This window comes from Falco punctatus (genome assembly GCF_963210335.1).
Source record: "Falco punctatus genome assembly, chromosome: 7".
NCBI lineage: Eukaryota > Metazoa > Chordata > Aves > Falconiformes > Falconidae > Falco > Falco punctatus.
In genome coordinates this window covers 28,089,709-28,102,726 of record NC_137587.1, presented here as the reverse complement: position 1 = coordinate 28,102,726, position 13,018 = coordinate 28,089,709, and the positions used below count along the sequence as shown (strand labels likewise).

General features: G+C 45.7%; 1 protein-coding gene across 9 annotated transcripts in view; it reads right to left on the bottom strand.

The window, feature by feature from the left end:
• Positions 1 to 13,018, bottom strand: part of TSPAN18 (tetraspanin 18) — a 172,439-nt gene that overhangs the window by 111,284 nt on the left and 48,137 nt on the right. The window contains exon 1 of one of the 9 annotated variants that reach the window (XM_080396761.1): positions 12,552 to 12,778. The exons of 5 other annotated variants lie outside the window; for them this stretch is intronic. The gene's annotated coding sequence lies outside the window, so the exon portion shown is untranslated. Of the gene's footprint in view, positions 1 to 12,551; positions 12,779 to 13,018 lie in introns of those variants that run through there. 3 more of the 9 variants (XM_080396769.1, XM_080396764.1, XM_080396760.1) reach the window with 3 other exon arrangements.

The following is a 13,018-nucleotide window of genomic DNA, read 5'->3' as shown; positions in this document are numbered from 1 at the left end:
GTAGAACAGGAAAGGGGAAGGAAGTGACAAATCTTCTCCCTGCAGAGTTACCTACAAAGCTGCAAGATAGCCAGACTCAGACACTCTTACATTTAATCATATTCCATTTAAAAAAAATCAATGTTTGGTCCCACTCCATACCCTTGCACTTTCATAAAGAATCAAAGATTACAGCTGGAGATTGCAGCTTCATGCTAAAGGATAGTCTACAGGAGTGATCTTGTAGGATACTAAGGGAAACAGATCCACTACATGGCTTCTTCTGGGCTCCTTCAGCTTTAAGTGACCAGTCCTAGACTGCAGCATTGAAGACCACAAGAATACAGCTCCAGCCACAGAAAGGATTTTGCAAGTCAGTCTCAGGGAATACCTGGGCATGCAGCCTTGGTCTGGGTTATGGCAAACCCTCCACAATGCTAGCCTAGTGCAGTCTGACCCTTCAACAGGAGGACTTTGCAGCACAGCTCAATCAAACATCTAAGTTCTCAACTTTCTGGAACTATTTTCACACTACCCTGATGTTCTTCAGTTCTCCATCCCTGATTCAGAAGAAGAAAAGTGTGAAGTCTTAAATCAATAGCTTTCTTTTCTCAATAAATATAATTAAATGTACAGAATATAGACATGAAATGGATGCAAAGAAGTCTGGTTATTCACTGATACAGAAGATGCAAACTGACTTTTGTGGGCAGTCTAGTCCTTAAAAAGGTCTCGCATAATTCCCAAATGTCAGCTATCATTAACAGCACAGTCTAAGCCTCTAGCGAAAAGCAGCAGCTTACCTTCATCCTCCTGGGGATCTAAGGAACCTTAGCAATCAGCATCTTAGAGGTTCCTTTAGATGTTCCTTTAATGACTGTAGCCAGAAGAAGCAAGAGGCAGAAATCTACTGATATTTCAACCAAAGACAGAAGACTTAGACTTGATAGATTTAAGAGAAATATTTTTTCTTAGATCAATTTTTTGTGAAAACGTATTGAGAGATTAATGTCAGCTAATATTTGACAATAAGTATCGCCTTGCTATCACCAAAAGCCACCATAAAAGCAAGGCTTAGAGCGTCTTTATTTGTTCTTTCCAATGTTCCGTATCTGGGGTCTGCATCTCTGCCCGGGGGGCAGGCACACTGGAGCTCATCTCACATCCAGGAGTGCTTTGACATTATACTATTTCCAGAGCTGACTGTGTGTAGTGGATTCCTCTGTGCTGCACCCATTAAAGATCCTGGTTCTGGTTCCCACTAGCTCAGCCCTTCTGCCGCCCCATGCTTTTGTGTGCTATAAACACACCTTATGCCTCCTACTTTAACTTGAAGAAGGAGGGGTGAAACCAAAAAGGCAAGCTCAGACTCCTCATGTACCACAAGATGAACAAAAGCCTTCTTAAAACAGGTTAGCAGACTATCTGAGGATGCACTTGGCTTCTTGGAAACAGGAAATTCCCGTTATTTAAACCTCAAATACACAGCAAGGGCCTGGAATGTTTTGCCTTTAAGAGGAGTGGTTTGTCTTTCTCTACGCAATGATGAAGTTTCAAACCCCAGCCTTCCTGCCACCCCCCCGGTTTTAAAAGCAGGGGGAACAAAATACAAAGGAAAGGCAGAGCGGCATTCTTATATGATCATAACTGGCGTGTGTACCTCAATTTTGCAATCCCACCTTTTACAACAGAGGGAGCCCCCGAAAGCTCCCTCAGCAGCCAAGCAGCACACAGCACAGCAGGATTCAGGAGGCTGAGCCGCTCTGGAACAAGCAGAGCCAGGGGCTTTGGTGGTGCAGAGAGAACCCACAGAGAACAAATGCCCTGGCTAAGCACACACCTCACTTATCCTGGCTTTTTTCCTGTTATCGCCTCACTCTCCAAGGGGAGTTAAGAAAGGCTGAAGAGAGGACCACTTTCCTCTCCTCTCCATAAAACAGGGGGAGAGAAGAAATGGGAAGAAAGAGATCTATTACTGAAACCATGGGTTACCCCTGCCTTTGCTGATCTCGCTGCAATCAAACCAGCAGGAGAGTGTTTCATCCTGTTCCAAGAAGCTCCTCTCTTGCCCTAAGCATTATTTTTCCTAACCTGCCCAACAATAATGTCCCAGGCACAAACATACCAGCAGCGCTCAGCCTTATTTTGCTTGGCTGCTTAAGGTGCTTTTCTAATAATATTCCTCAGAGAAAGCAGGGACTCAAGGGCTATACAGCCTTGTACAACCTTGACCCTGCCAAAATACACCAGCAGTGCTTCAGGGTCAGTTGCTCTTCTGTGACTGACATGCTGATTATTTTGCCAAGACAGCAAGGCCACTAAAGACGTAAGGACACCTTAGCTTAAATTTCTCATCCCACCATGTTTTCTGAGACTTAAAATATTTTTTCGTTTCACATAGGGATGAAGGTTTGGAATCCACCTTGGAATCCTTCATGCAAAACCCCATGTGCCCTAGAACTGCAGTCCTGTGGCTTGGTCATGCATTTCTGGCAGGTAGGAAACCTGCTTTCAGGACCCTGTTCTGGATTTGTGACAGCATAGGTGAAAAACCCAAACCACTTGGCTGCTAACCAGCATCTCTGCTTTGACTAAGAGATTCTATCCCAAATGTGAGAAATTCACCCAAGGAGAACTGAGTGAAGACCAACCCTTTCCCACAAGGCCATACTGGTTTCAACAAATCAGCATTTTCTGCAGGCAAATTTTTTCCTTGAAAAACTCCCAGCCAGTCCTAGCCTCAAGTAGTAAGTAGTGCGGTTTCTGCTGAAGATACAAGCCTGGAAGCAACCCACATCCAGCAGAGAGGTTCTGCTTAGGAACATCTTGTCTCCCCTAAGTAGGGCCAAGCCAAAACCGTGTAGAAGAAACAAATAAGGCTTCCTGAAGTTTGCCCTGACACTTCAGATTCTCTCTTCTTCTACTAAATTAGTAGCTTGTATTGTTAAACAGAGGAAAGGAGATGTGGTGGGAAAGCCTCACACACTGAATTCCTGTTTGCTGTATTCATTCCTTAGGCTGTGATTTGAGACAGTAAAAATGTTGCTGATGTCCAAAAGAACATGTGCAATATAAGCTTCAAAGGCTAACCTGTACTTTATGTGGACAACTTCACGCACTGGGGCAGACAGTATCTTTTTCTTCTGTAACTCTAAGGAGAGGTAAATCTGTCTGAAGAGGGAATTAAAAGAAAACATATAGTAATATCACAGATGTCTCTCACAGTTTGTCTTGCTGATTTAAGACACTTCCTATGAATTGGCTTGAAAGCATCTCCAAAAGTACAGCCTTCTTAAACTATGTTCTCCAGAAAAAATGCTTTTCCCCCTCTAAACACAGGATTTTAGATTCGATACAGGATTATCCTATATAGGTCACTAACACTCTGTGGAAACCTGTGTAAGAAGGGCTATTTAGATAGGTAGCTCTATTCCCACATTAATTTTTTTGGCTTCTGTTCCTTTATTGCTAAGAATATTTCAATTGAAACAACATCTTTGTGCCTTTGAGGATCTCTGCTCCTGCTGCCACTTCCCTACCTGGAGCTATAATCCTGTGCTTGTCACAAACCCAGTCACTGCTGCAGAAGTTATTACAGCTACAATCTGCAGATTATAGCAACTTTTAATAGGGGATAAGCAGCAGGAAAAGGTGAGTTTAAGCAGCAAAGAACTTGCTGGTTCAAAGAGCTCTATTATTAATATTTATTATTTTTAAGTGTTCACTGAGTGCTGTAGAAGATAAAAGAACAAACCGAAAGCAAGAACCAAGGAATAAAGTTCATATAAGATGACACAACGGGAGAGCATAAAGCATGAGTGTCTGGGGAGAAGGGGAGCCAAAGAAGTAGTAACAGCAAGGGAAAAAAGCCACACCTTTTATCAACAAGATGTTCCTAATAGTACGAAGTATGAAGAGAATTAAAGAATTCCTCAGTGTCTAATCAGAACCGTTCCCCATAGGGGATCTTCTCAGCATTATTACAAGGCATTGGCATATCTTTAAAGACTGGAGCTTTGATCATAAAAAGCAAGTATGTGGTGAGGGGGGATGGAAAAACAACAAAAGGAAATGCAACTGCATCACCCTGTGGTATGAGGGCAAAATCCAGCCCTGGACAGACACTTTACAAAGTTCCAAGTAAATCCAGGTCCTCCATTATAGGCAAATTCCTCTTCTTTCCCACAAACCCTTTGCCTCTGCTGCCCTAGAAGGACTCACAGTTGGTACTTCTCTTCCCTAACATGTAAAGATGTAAGCTTTTGGCTTACACCACTTGAAACCTTCACACTTTCAAACAACAGCCCATGATGCTTCACAGTTCCAATGCACTTTACCGAGATTAGCTAACAAGAATGTTCATCATACCCACATGCTGAGGGTACTGTCTTCATTTTCACAGCTGGTGAAACAGATGCTCAGAAATGCGCTTTCCCAGAGCCAGAGAGGCTCTACAGCAGGCCGATGGCAGTGATGCTGGCAATTGCACACCTCTGTTCTGAACAGTAAAATCAGTGATAGGACTTGGGAGTGAGAGTCCAGTCCCCCCTCCCAACGCCCTCTGCTCCCCAAGGCCAGCACAGAGCTTCAAAGCTGTTCCCAAAGAGCATCATGTTACAGAAATACTACAAGAAATCCACTACCAACTGAAACTTGGAACTGTCTGCAGCAGCATTAACAAAGAAAATTAATGTTTTTAGACTAAACTCTGCCACTTCTCCTGCCAAGCTGTCCCTGCTGCAGTATCAAAATATGAACACACGAAATGCAAAGCATCAAACCTTCTCCATTTGGGGGGGGAGACACAGAGCAAAAACCCCCTAACTCTTAATCCAGCCACTCTCCGGGGAAACCCTATTCTTTCTTAATCACATCAGACTGTTATTCCTGACTGATGCTTCCCCTTAACATCCCCATAACAAAAGAAGAGAATCTGGTTTTAATTGGCAAAGCATCAATGTAAACTGAAATTCTTATCAGTTTGGAAGGGTTTTTTTCAAGGCTGTGAACCCAGAGTCATTCATCACATCAGCAAGGTATTACATTGTCAATTCTCAGGCTGCCAAAGCAAAACGTAGGTCAAAGAGATGTACTGGTGCTTCCAGCATTGTGCCTCAGGCATTTCCAGAACTAGCTCTCAGCTTTTCCGGTATCTTATTCTGAAAAACATCTCGGTGCAACTCTAAGATCCCTGTTACATGTCTGTGCTTCTGCCATATTCCCATCAGAAGCAAAGGCTTTGTTGATCAACAAAAAATGAGTGCCTCATTCTAAGCAGCTCCGAGAATCCCCTCTGACATTAACAAGAACAAAGAGCAGTCAGAAGCAGTTAAGAAATACATCGGACACAAAGTCCACCCCTCTTTAGAACATTTTGAGACATTCAATCCTTTATTCTCAATTACTCCTTACACATGTCCATTGTGGACCCACCACATTATTACCCCTACTAAGCCCGACCAATTATTATCAGCAAGACTGATATCAAAAAACATTCTGTTTTCAAATAGTTACAGAAATAAGCACATCAACAACAGTGACAGTGACTCCCATTCCAAATCCATTGAATTTCCATACCACTATCTCATTTACCTTGGCAACGGGTTTTGAGAAGTTCATCTGAAAGGTACCCACAGGTCCCGGAGACTTCCATGAGAAACAGGTTCTCAGTGGGTCTGAGAAACCAGCCCAGTACAGGCATAAGCATCCTCTGTACGAGAAGATCTGGTTCTCTTCGCTCCACAAGAAAACGAGATGTGCCATCAAGTGAGCCAAGAACAAACCCTGTCATTGCTTTCCCAGCATAGCGTGTTCCAGTTCAGTGCCCTGTGAGGTCCACGTCTCAAGAACAGGCAAGATGCCAGGCAGTTCATTTAGAGCATTTTTTCCTGAAGAAGTGTAGACACTTATTTAGTGCAATCCTTATTACTCTAAAACTCCCTCCTCATAGACTCTCATACACCAAGCTTTTCACAAGGAGTAAATATAGTAACTGTTTCCATAATAACATTAAAAATACCCCAACAGATTAAATTCAACAGATGAAACAGGGCCATAAATATGTATGTCTAGCAACATGACCAACATCACCCTTCCTCAAACTGGGCATTTAGCCATGAAAAAAAGCTGCTAGCATTACAGTTTTATTGCTGAGCCTTATGAGAAGCATAAAGCTGCAGAAACAGTCAGCACTGTATCCGTGCACAATATAGACAATCCGAGGTGCAGCCAGGGCCTCTGAGCCCCTGAGCGCCTGCCAGGCTGTGCCTCTGACCCACAATCAACAAGTCACCATACAGTCCCATACCCCATTCCGTTCATCTGTTGATGGCTTTCCAGACATCTGGGGTGGCACAAAATGTATTTAAGTCTCTTTATGACTCAAGTGAAAAGTCTGAAAGAATATGAGCTATTATTATCTCTGTTATACTACGTGAATTTTCACATTAGCAGCTTGATTCAGTTCCACTTTCCCAGGATCAACCACCACTGTAAGATTTTGTCCTGACACTAACTTCACAGATGTCAGAAGTAAAGAGGATACTGGCTATACTGCTTCCAGAAGACTAACTAGGGCAGACTCCAGATCGCACTAGCCACCACAGACACTCCAAGAAAGTCCCTCTCTAACATGGCTATGCACCAACTAAATGAGGGAGACGGAAGGGCAGGAACAGAGATGAATTCAACACAGTCAATCAACAGCTGAGCAGAGCAAACTCAGACCTAAGCCCTAATCCACAAATTCATGCAGCCCCTTTAATATTCACAAAACCAGGCACATGGATGAGATTCTGTATCAGCACTGTTCATTTAGTCAAAAGCATCCTCTGTTTCTTCCTGAAGTGATACACTGTTCTAAAAAAATGTGAACTTCATTTGGGTTTAAGAACTCACTCTTCTACAGTGACCTTACAATTTATTTCTCAAGTAGTTGGAAACTTCCATTTTAGACCAGGTTTATTTAGTAAGTATATAGCAAAGGGAACATCCTGATGCCAAAAGAAGCCCCAAAGGACAAGAACCCCCAGGGACTCACTAATCCTTGGAATCCTTGTTGGAGGGACTACACAGACAGGAGGAATGCTGCGCAGAACAAGACTCGTACTAAAATCCTGCGATAGTCAAAACCCCACTTCCACCATCTCCAAGGACAATGACAAGATACTGGTTTTGGTTTTCTTTTGACTGAATTTGGTAAACTGACACCACATGAATACCCTCAACTGTCATGTAATATGCACTGTGTATTAGCCCACCAAATATGAAGCATTCACATTAGGCATGTGGTCATCCAAAGCTTCTTGTATCAAAAAATGTGCAGAGGCAATTCAGATGGGGGGAAAAGTCACACATATACAACTCACCAGGATACCGAGCCTCTCTCCCTCTAGCCTGAGGAAGACCAAAGAAGTACAGCACCTCCAGCACAGCTCCGCTGCCCTGGAAGAGTACACGTTGCTTCTTACAAACTCTGGGAAAATGGAAATACTTCAAGCCCATTAATAGAGAACAGGAGGTCGCAGAGGTGCAGAAGCAAATCCCATTTGGGGTCATTTTGTAAGAGTAAAATATTTTTATCATTTGTTTCTTTAAATCTTTTCTGTGCAAAAATGAATAAAAACACACTGACGAACTGGTTTACTGCTGGTGTGGTTAACAAAAGAAGATCAACACAACACTTTCCTATAGCCACTTTTTTTCAGTCTCAGACAATTTATACTAAATCAGCGCATGACAGACCTTTACCAATGCAGAAACGATAAACAGCAAAGCAGCTACTAAACACTCCAAGGCAAGACATTAGAGAGGTGGAAGAGGAAGGAAAAAAAAAAATATGTTCCATCAACTAATTGGTGGGCACTGAATTCACCTGAATCCTCTGGAACTATGGGATAGGATAACTCATGCACCATTTTTGAAACTCAAGACTGTAAGAGCCATGAAAAGAAAATAAGAAATGGTGTAGGGGAAGGAACAGACACAAGGGGAATGCTGAACTGTGCAGTCATGAGCAATAGTAGGACCAAATGCAACGCAGCTGTCACATCAATTACAAATGAGATAGCAGCGACCATTGGAAAGCAAAGCTCTAGACATCTGGAACATATGTTCATATGAAATACAATTAAAGTCCAGTAGTCTTCCCAGTGCTGAGAAGTGATGGGACAGGAGGGGACAACACAAAACATTTAAGGAAGTTTTAAAAGGAATAAGCATCTTTGGGAAGAACAGAAATGTCTGGAATGACTTTTCTTCCTTCATTTGCTACTTCCATTTAAGATTAACAATCATTCCTAAGAAAAAAAAAAAAAAAAAAAAAAAAAAAAAAAGAGGGGGGGAGAGAGAACTCCTAATAAAAAACTTAAAAGGGAATGAGCGATTTCATATCTCAAACAGCTCATTCCTATTCATCTTGGGGGAGAAATACACAGGCTTTGTCCTTTCATGCAAATGCACTACTTGGTTTTGGTTTTGAGTCACTATTTTAAAGTGAAAACTAAAGACCGCCACTTCTGAAAGCAAGTTACTTTCCAACCCTCACTGTACTACTTGTGCTTTTCTCTCAAAAAATACAAGCAAAATGGATCCAAAAATCTGTCCCTTGCATTTCATTGGTAAGTCAGTTTAAGCTAAACAAACAAACAAAATAATCATGCTAACATTAGTCACAAACTCTTGAAAAAGCAAAAGTAGGGATTATCTTGCAACAACACCCCCAAACAAGGACTGCATCTGCAGCCTTAGCCTTACAGGATTAGCAAGGAGTATAGATATTTATCTGTTTTTATTATAGCTCTCAAACAGACCTTGGACCTACTACCACCTCATGCAATGACTCATCTTCAAGATGTCAAGAACTATGCACTACCTCACAAAAGTCTCCGAATACAAGTTGGACCACCATCTGCTTATTTAGATACCTTAAGCCTCAATTTTGTAGCATCTGAACTTCTCTTTTCAAGTCCTTCCTCATCTAAGACCCACGGTCTCATAAATCCAGTAGCTTCTGTTCCCAGAGCAGTGGTGTCTGTTTTCCTGCAGCCTGGTGAGAACAGACAGGGCTCAAGATAATTAAATAAAAACACAGGAACTGCATTATTTATTTTAAAGGAAAACATGTTTTCTAGGAAGAAAGTCCTTTATTTGGGCAAATCTGTAAGCTGTTTATCAGCTTAAACTCATTATCTGCCCATATGGTCTTAGCACTTTTTTTTAAAAAAAAAAAAGGGTATGCACTAGCTGATGAAATGTCATCTGCCCTTATGCCAGAAACTAGTGTTTTTGTACTGACGTCAAATTAGGATCCTTGCCACAAGTGGAGGGCTACCATAAGGATAGTCATAATATTTTAATTATGAAGGGACCTTACAGAAGGCAGCAAGAAAGGCAGAGGCAAAGTAAGAAAACCTATTCACAAAAATACAGTCACTTAATTAACTTTTTGCCTCCTGTGCTTTAATTCTTTTTGTCCAGGGAGGTGGAGTGGGAAGAGAGCATCCTAACTGAAAAAGAAAATAAAAAAAAAAAAAAAAAAAAAAAAGAGGACAGGAGAACAAGATGCTAGAGCCAATAAACACACATCAAAGCATGAGATGGCTTTACTTCAACTGCCTACAGTATTCAACCTGGGATAGATTAAGGCAAGATAAAAGGTGTTAAGAGGGAAAATACTACCCCTACAGCAGTGCAGACCCTCCCTCCCACTTGCTCAGCACTAATGCCCAGAGAACACCAAGATTCCAGCCAGCTCTGTTGTGCTGAAAACAACAAACGCACACGGTAGACCTAGTTTTACAGAAACCCCAATCTGTCCACCATTGTCTGCTGGTGTGGACTAGCTCCACACAGTGAGGTGGCTTGAAGCCCTTCCTGCTCCCCCGTTGAGCTGCTGCAGCAGAGCAGGAGCTGGGTTTATTGATTCTGTGAGTCACAATTAGCCATGGGACACAGGACCAAAGGTTTAGCACAGGACATTAAACCTGACTGTCTGAGCTGTCAGCTTGGTTATTCCAAGGAGACAGGAACAAATTGAAGTCACAGTAACAGATGTTTCTCATGTTTTATGAACTGCAATATTATTCCTGGTTACAGATACAGTTTCTGCCTTTTAAAACAGACCTGCAAGGCTGCATGCATGAAATTATTTGAATTAAACAATACACAGGCAACTTGGCAAAGGACTTAAGGATAGCTCAGCATTTTCATACACACACAATGATTCCCGTTCCCCTTTTGCCCAGCCCCACCCTGAGAAGTAGAATACATGTTAAAGCAGCCAAAAATGAGATCACACCAAGATACAGTCATTCGTTGCCATCAGCTGAGGAGAGGATGCAAACACTCAGACCACTTCTCTTGTGAAAAAACACACTCAGCCTCCTCTTCTTCATTTCCACTGTGGGTAAATCAAGTTGCTGGGATCCGTTCTAAGTTTTAAGCAAGCCTGGAAACGGAAGACTGGTGTTCTTCCCAGGATGTCTTACCCTTACACCTCAGGGGGAATAAAGGGATTTCCCCATAATTTACAAAGGAAATCTGAAATACTTACCCTGTGCGCGAAAGCCACCCCCAAGTTCATTTTGCTCCTCCGGTACCTGCGAGGCAAGCGGAGGGGCGGCCGGCGCTACAGAAGCCGGGCTGGAGCCAGGCTGACACCGCACGGCAAGAAAGCCCCCTCGTGGAAACTGCCAGCATCACCCACCGAGCCCTCGCCCCCCTGGCCCGGCCCGGGCAGCCCCCGCGCGCACCCCCGGCTCCCCGTCACCCAGGGGATCTGAACGGGTGGTCCATCTCCATCCAGCCCTGCCCCGAGGGTGTCCCTGCATCCCTCGCAGGTCGAAACCCACGACTCAGGTGGCTAAGCCCTTTGTGGCAAAGGTCTGCTTTGCAGAAAGGGTGGGACAATCAGTAGAAATTTTACCTTGGTTTTGCTGGCAGTCTGCAACATCTCAGAAAAGTTCAAGCTCTTCCTTTCTTCCTCTCACCCTGCTATGCTTAAATTCATGGCAACTGTATTGCATGATATTTTAGCTTAAGCCAACAAAAGCTGTACCTCAGCCACAACAAATACAGAAACATTAACTGCCTTCTAGGGAGGGTCAAACATTTGAATCATTTTAACATACTACACAAACACTTCAGCAAAAGCAGATGATAATGAAGCACATCTGCACATTACGCTACAGTCAAATTTGAAAGATTCCCCCCAAACTATGAAAAAGATCCAGAACGTGCCTATTTCTCCCATTGACTTTGCTATCGTGCTCTCAATTTGTACACTTCTGAGACAGAACAACTGCTGCTCGTTCACAAAAGCACTAAATACCAAAATAGGTGCTTGACTGGTAGAATCCATCAGACACTTGGATACACCCTGTTGAATTAAGACAACTCTTTAATAACTCTACACACTTTTAACCCACTAATAAAAATCCAGGGCGAGCCTGCACTCACAGTTTGCTACATATTCCCAGCCAGGCACAGAGCCATCTCCAACACGCTTCTGCCCAAGTAGCTTTGGTAGCCACTGGCTATTCAGTGAAATACGTGCCTAGAATCTATTAATTGTGTTCAGATCTTCTTTTACTATAGAAATACAGGCAGTAATCAGGCTGAGCTTAGTAACTGCTGAGAGAAGTGCTAAAGAAAAAAAGGAAATTACTATTCTCAGACTTCACAGAAAACCACCCAAGTACAATGCATCTGGAAATGCTGTTTGCTCACTCACTAGAACATTTCAATACAAAAGTTATGATAAAACTTTTAAGTGCCCAGCTGCAGAGTTTATAAAACCCACACATCTCTGTGGGCTGGTACCTCACTAACGTGTTGTTGCAGCTGTAAATCTCGATTAGAAAGCGGGGACTGGCCCAGGGTGGCAGGACTGCAGTTTCCCTATCAGCCAAGTGCGAAAGAGAAAATTCCTACCGGACCAAAGTCAGAAGCATGGGCTGCTCTCCCACCTTCCTCATCCAAACTTCGGGGCGCGGGGGGAGAGGTGGGTGGCACACCCCGAAACGCTACAAACATAAGGCGGAGCGCTCCCAGGCACAGCCCCGGGCACCCCGCGGCTCCTCCACTTGCCTTTACAGTATGAGGGCTCCCGGGGTGCGGGGTGGGTTTATAAAAGGCAGAAAAACCGAGGGCAAGCTCTGAGCCACCCGAGCACCGACCACGAGAGGCTCCCCGGGGCCCGATCCCGGAGACGTGCTACCAGCGGAGCGAGTTCTGCTGGCTCGGACTGCGGGGGCGCGTCCCCGCCAGCCCTCTTGCCGGGGAGCGACCCGGCAGCCGCTGTCAGGCGGGCTGGCACCTCAGCCCCGGCAGATTCGCACTCCCAGCACCACGCGGAGCCGCGGCGCTCCCGCACCCCCCGTGAGACAACGCGGCGGCGGGGGCGGCGAGCCCCCTCCCGGGGGTGAACCCAGCCGGCATACCCGCTCGCCCCAAGGCACCGGGAGGGCGGCGCCGTGCCAAGCCGGAGCCGGCACCCCTGGCGGGGGAACGGGACCTTCGGCAGGGCTGCCCAAGGAAAGGCTGCCGCGCTGCCGGGGCACCGAGAAGCGAACCTCGGCCTGTTACCTGCCGGCGACCGCAGCAGGCTCCCGCGGCGGCGGCTCCCCGGGGACAGACCGAGCGGGCGGGCGGGCGGCTCCCGGCGGCGCTGGGCTCCCACTGCCGTGCGCGCCCCGTGCCCGGCAGCCGCGGAGCGCCCGAGCCGCCAGCGCAGCCGGCTCCACCTCCCGGCCGTGCCCCCTTCCCCGCCCCCGCCCGGCCCGGCCCGGCCCGGCCCGGCCCGGCCCGGCCCGGCCCGGCTCAGCGCAGCCCCGCCCGCCTCGGCTCGGCCCGGCCCCGGCGCCTGGGCGCGCCCCTGCCCGGGGTCCGCCGCCCCCCGCGCCTCCCGCGTCGCCGCCTGCCCCGGCCCTCGCCGGGGAAGCTCCCGGGTGGCTGGGCCGGCGCCGCCGCAGGCAGCCTGGGCACGGGTTCCTCGCTCGGCGTGCCGCCGCGGAGGCTCGGCCGTTTCGGGGGTGCGGCA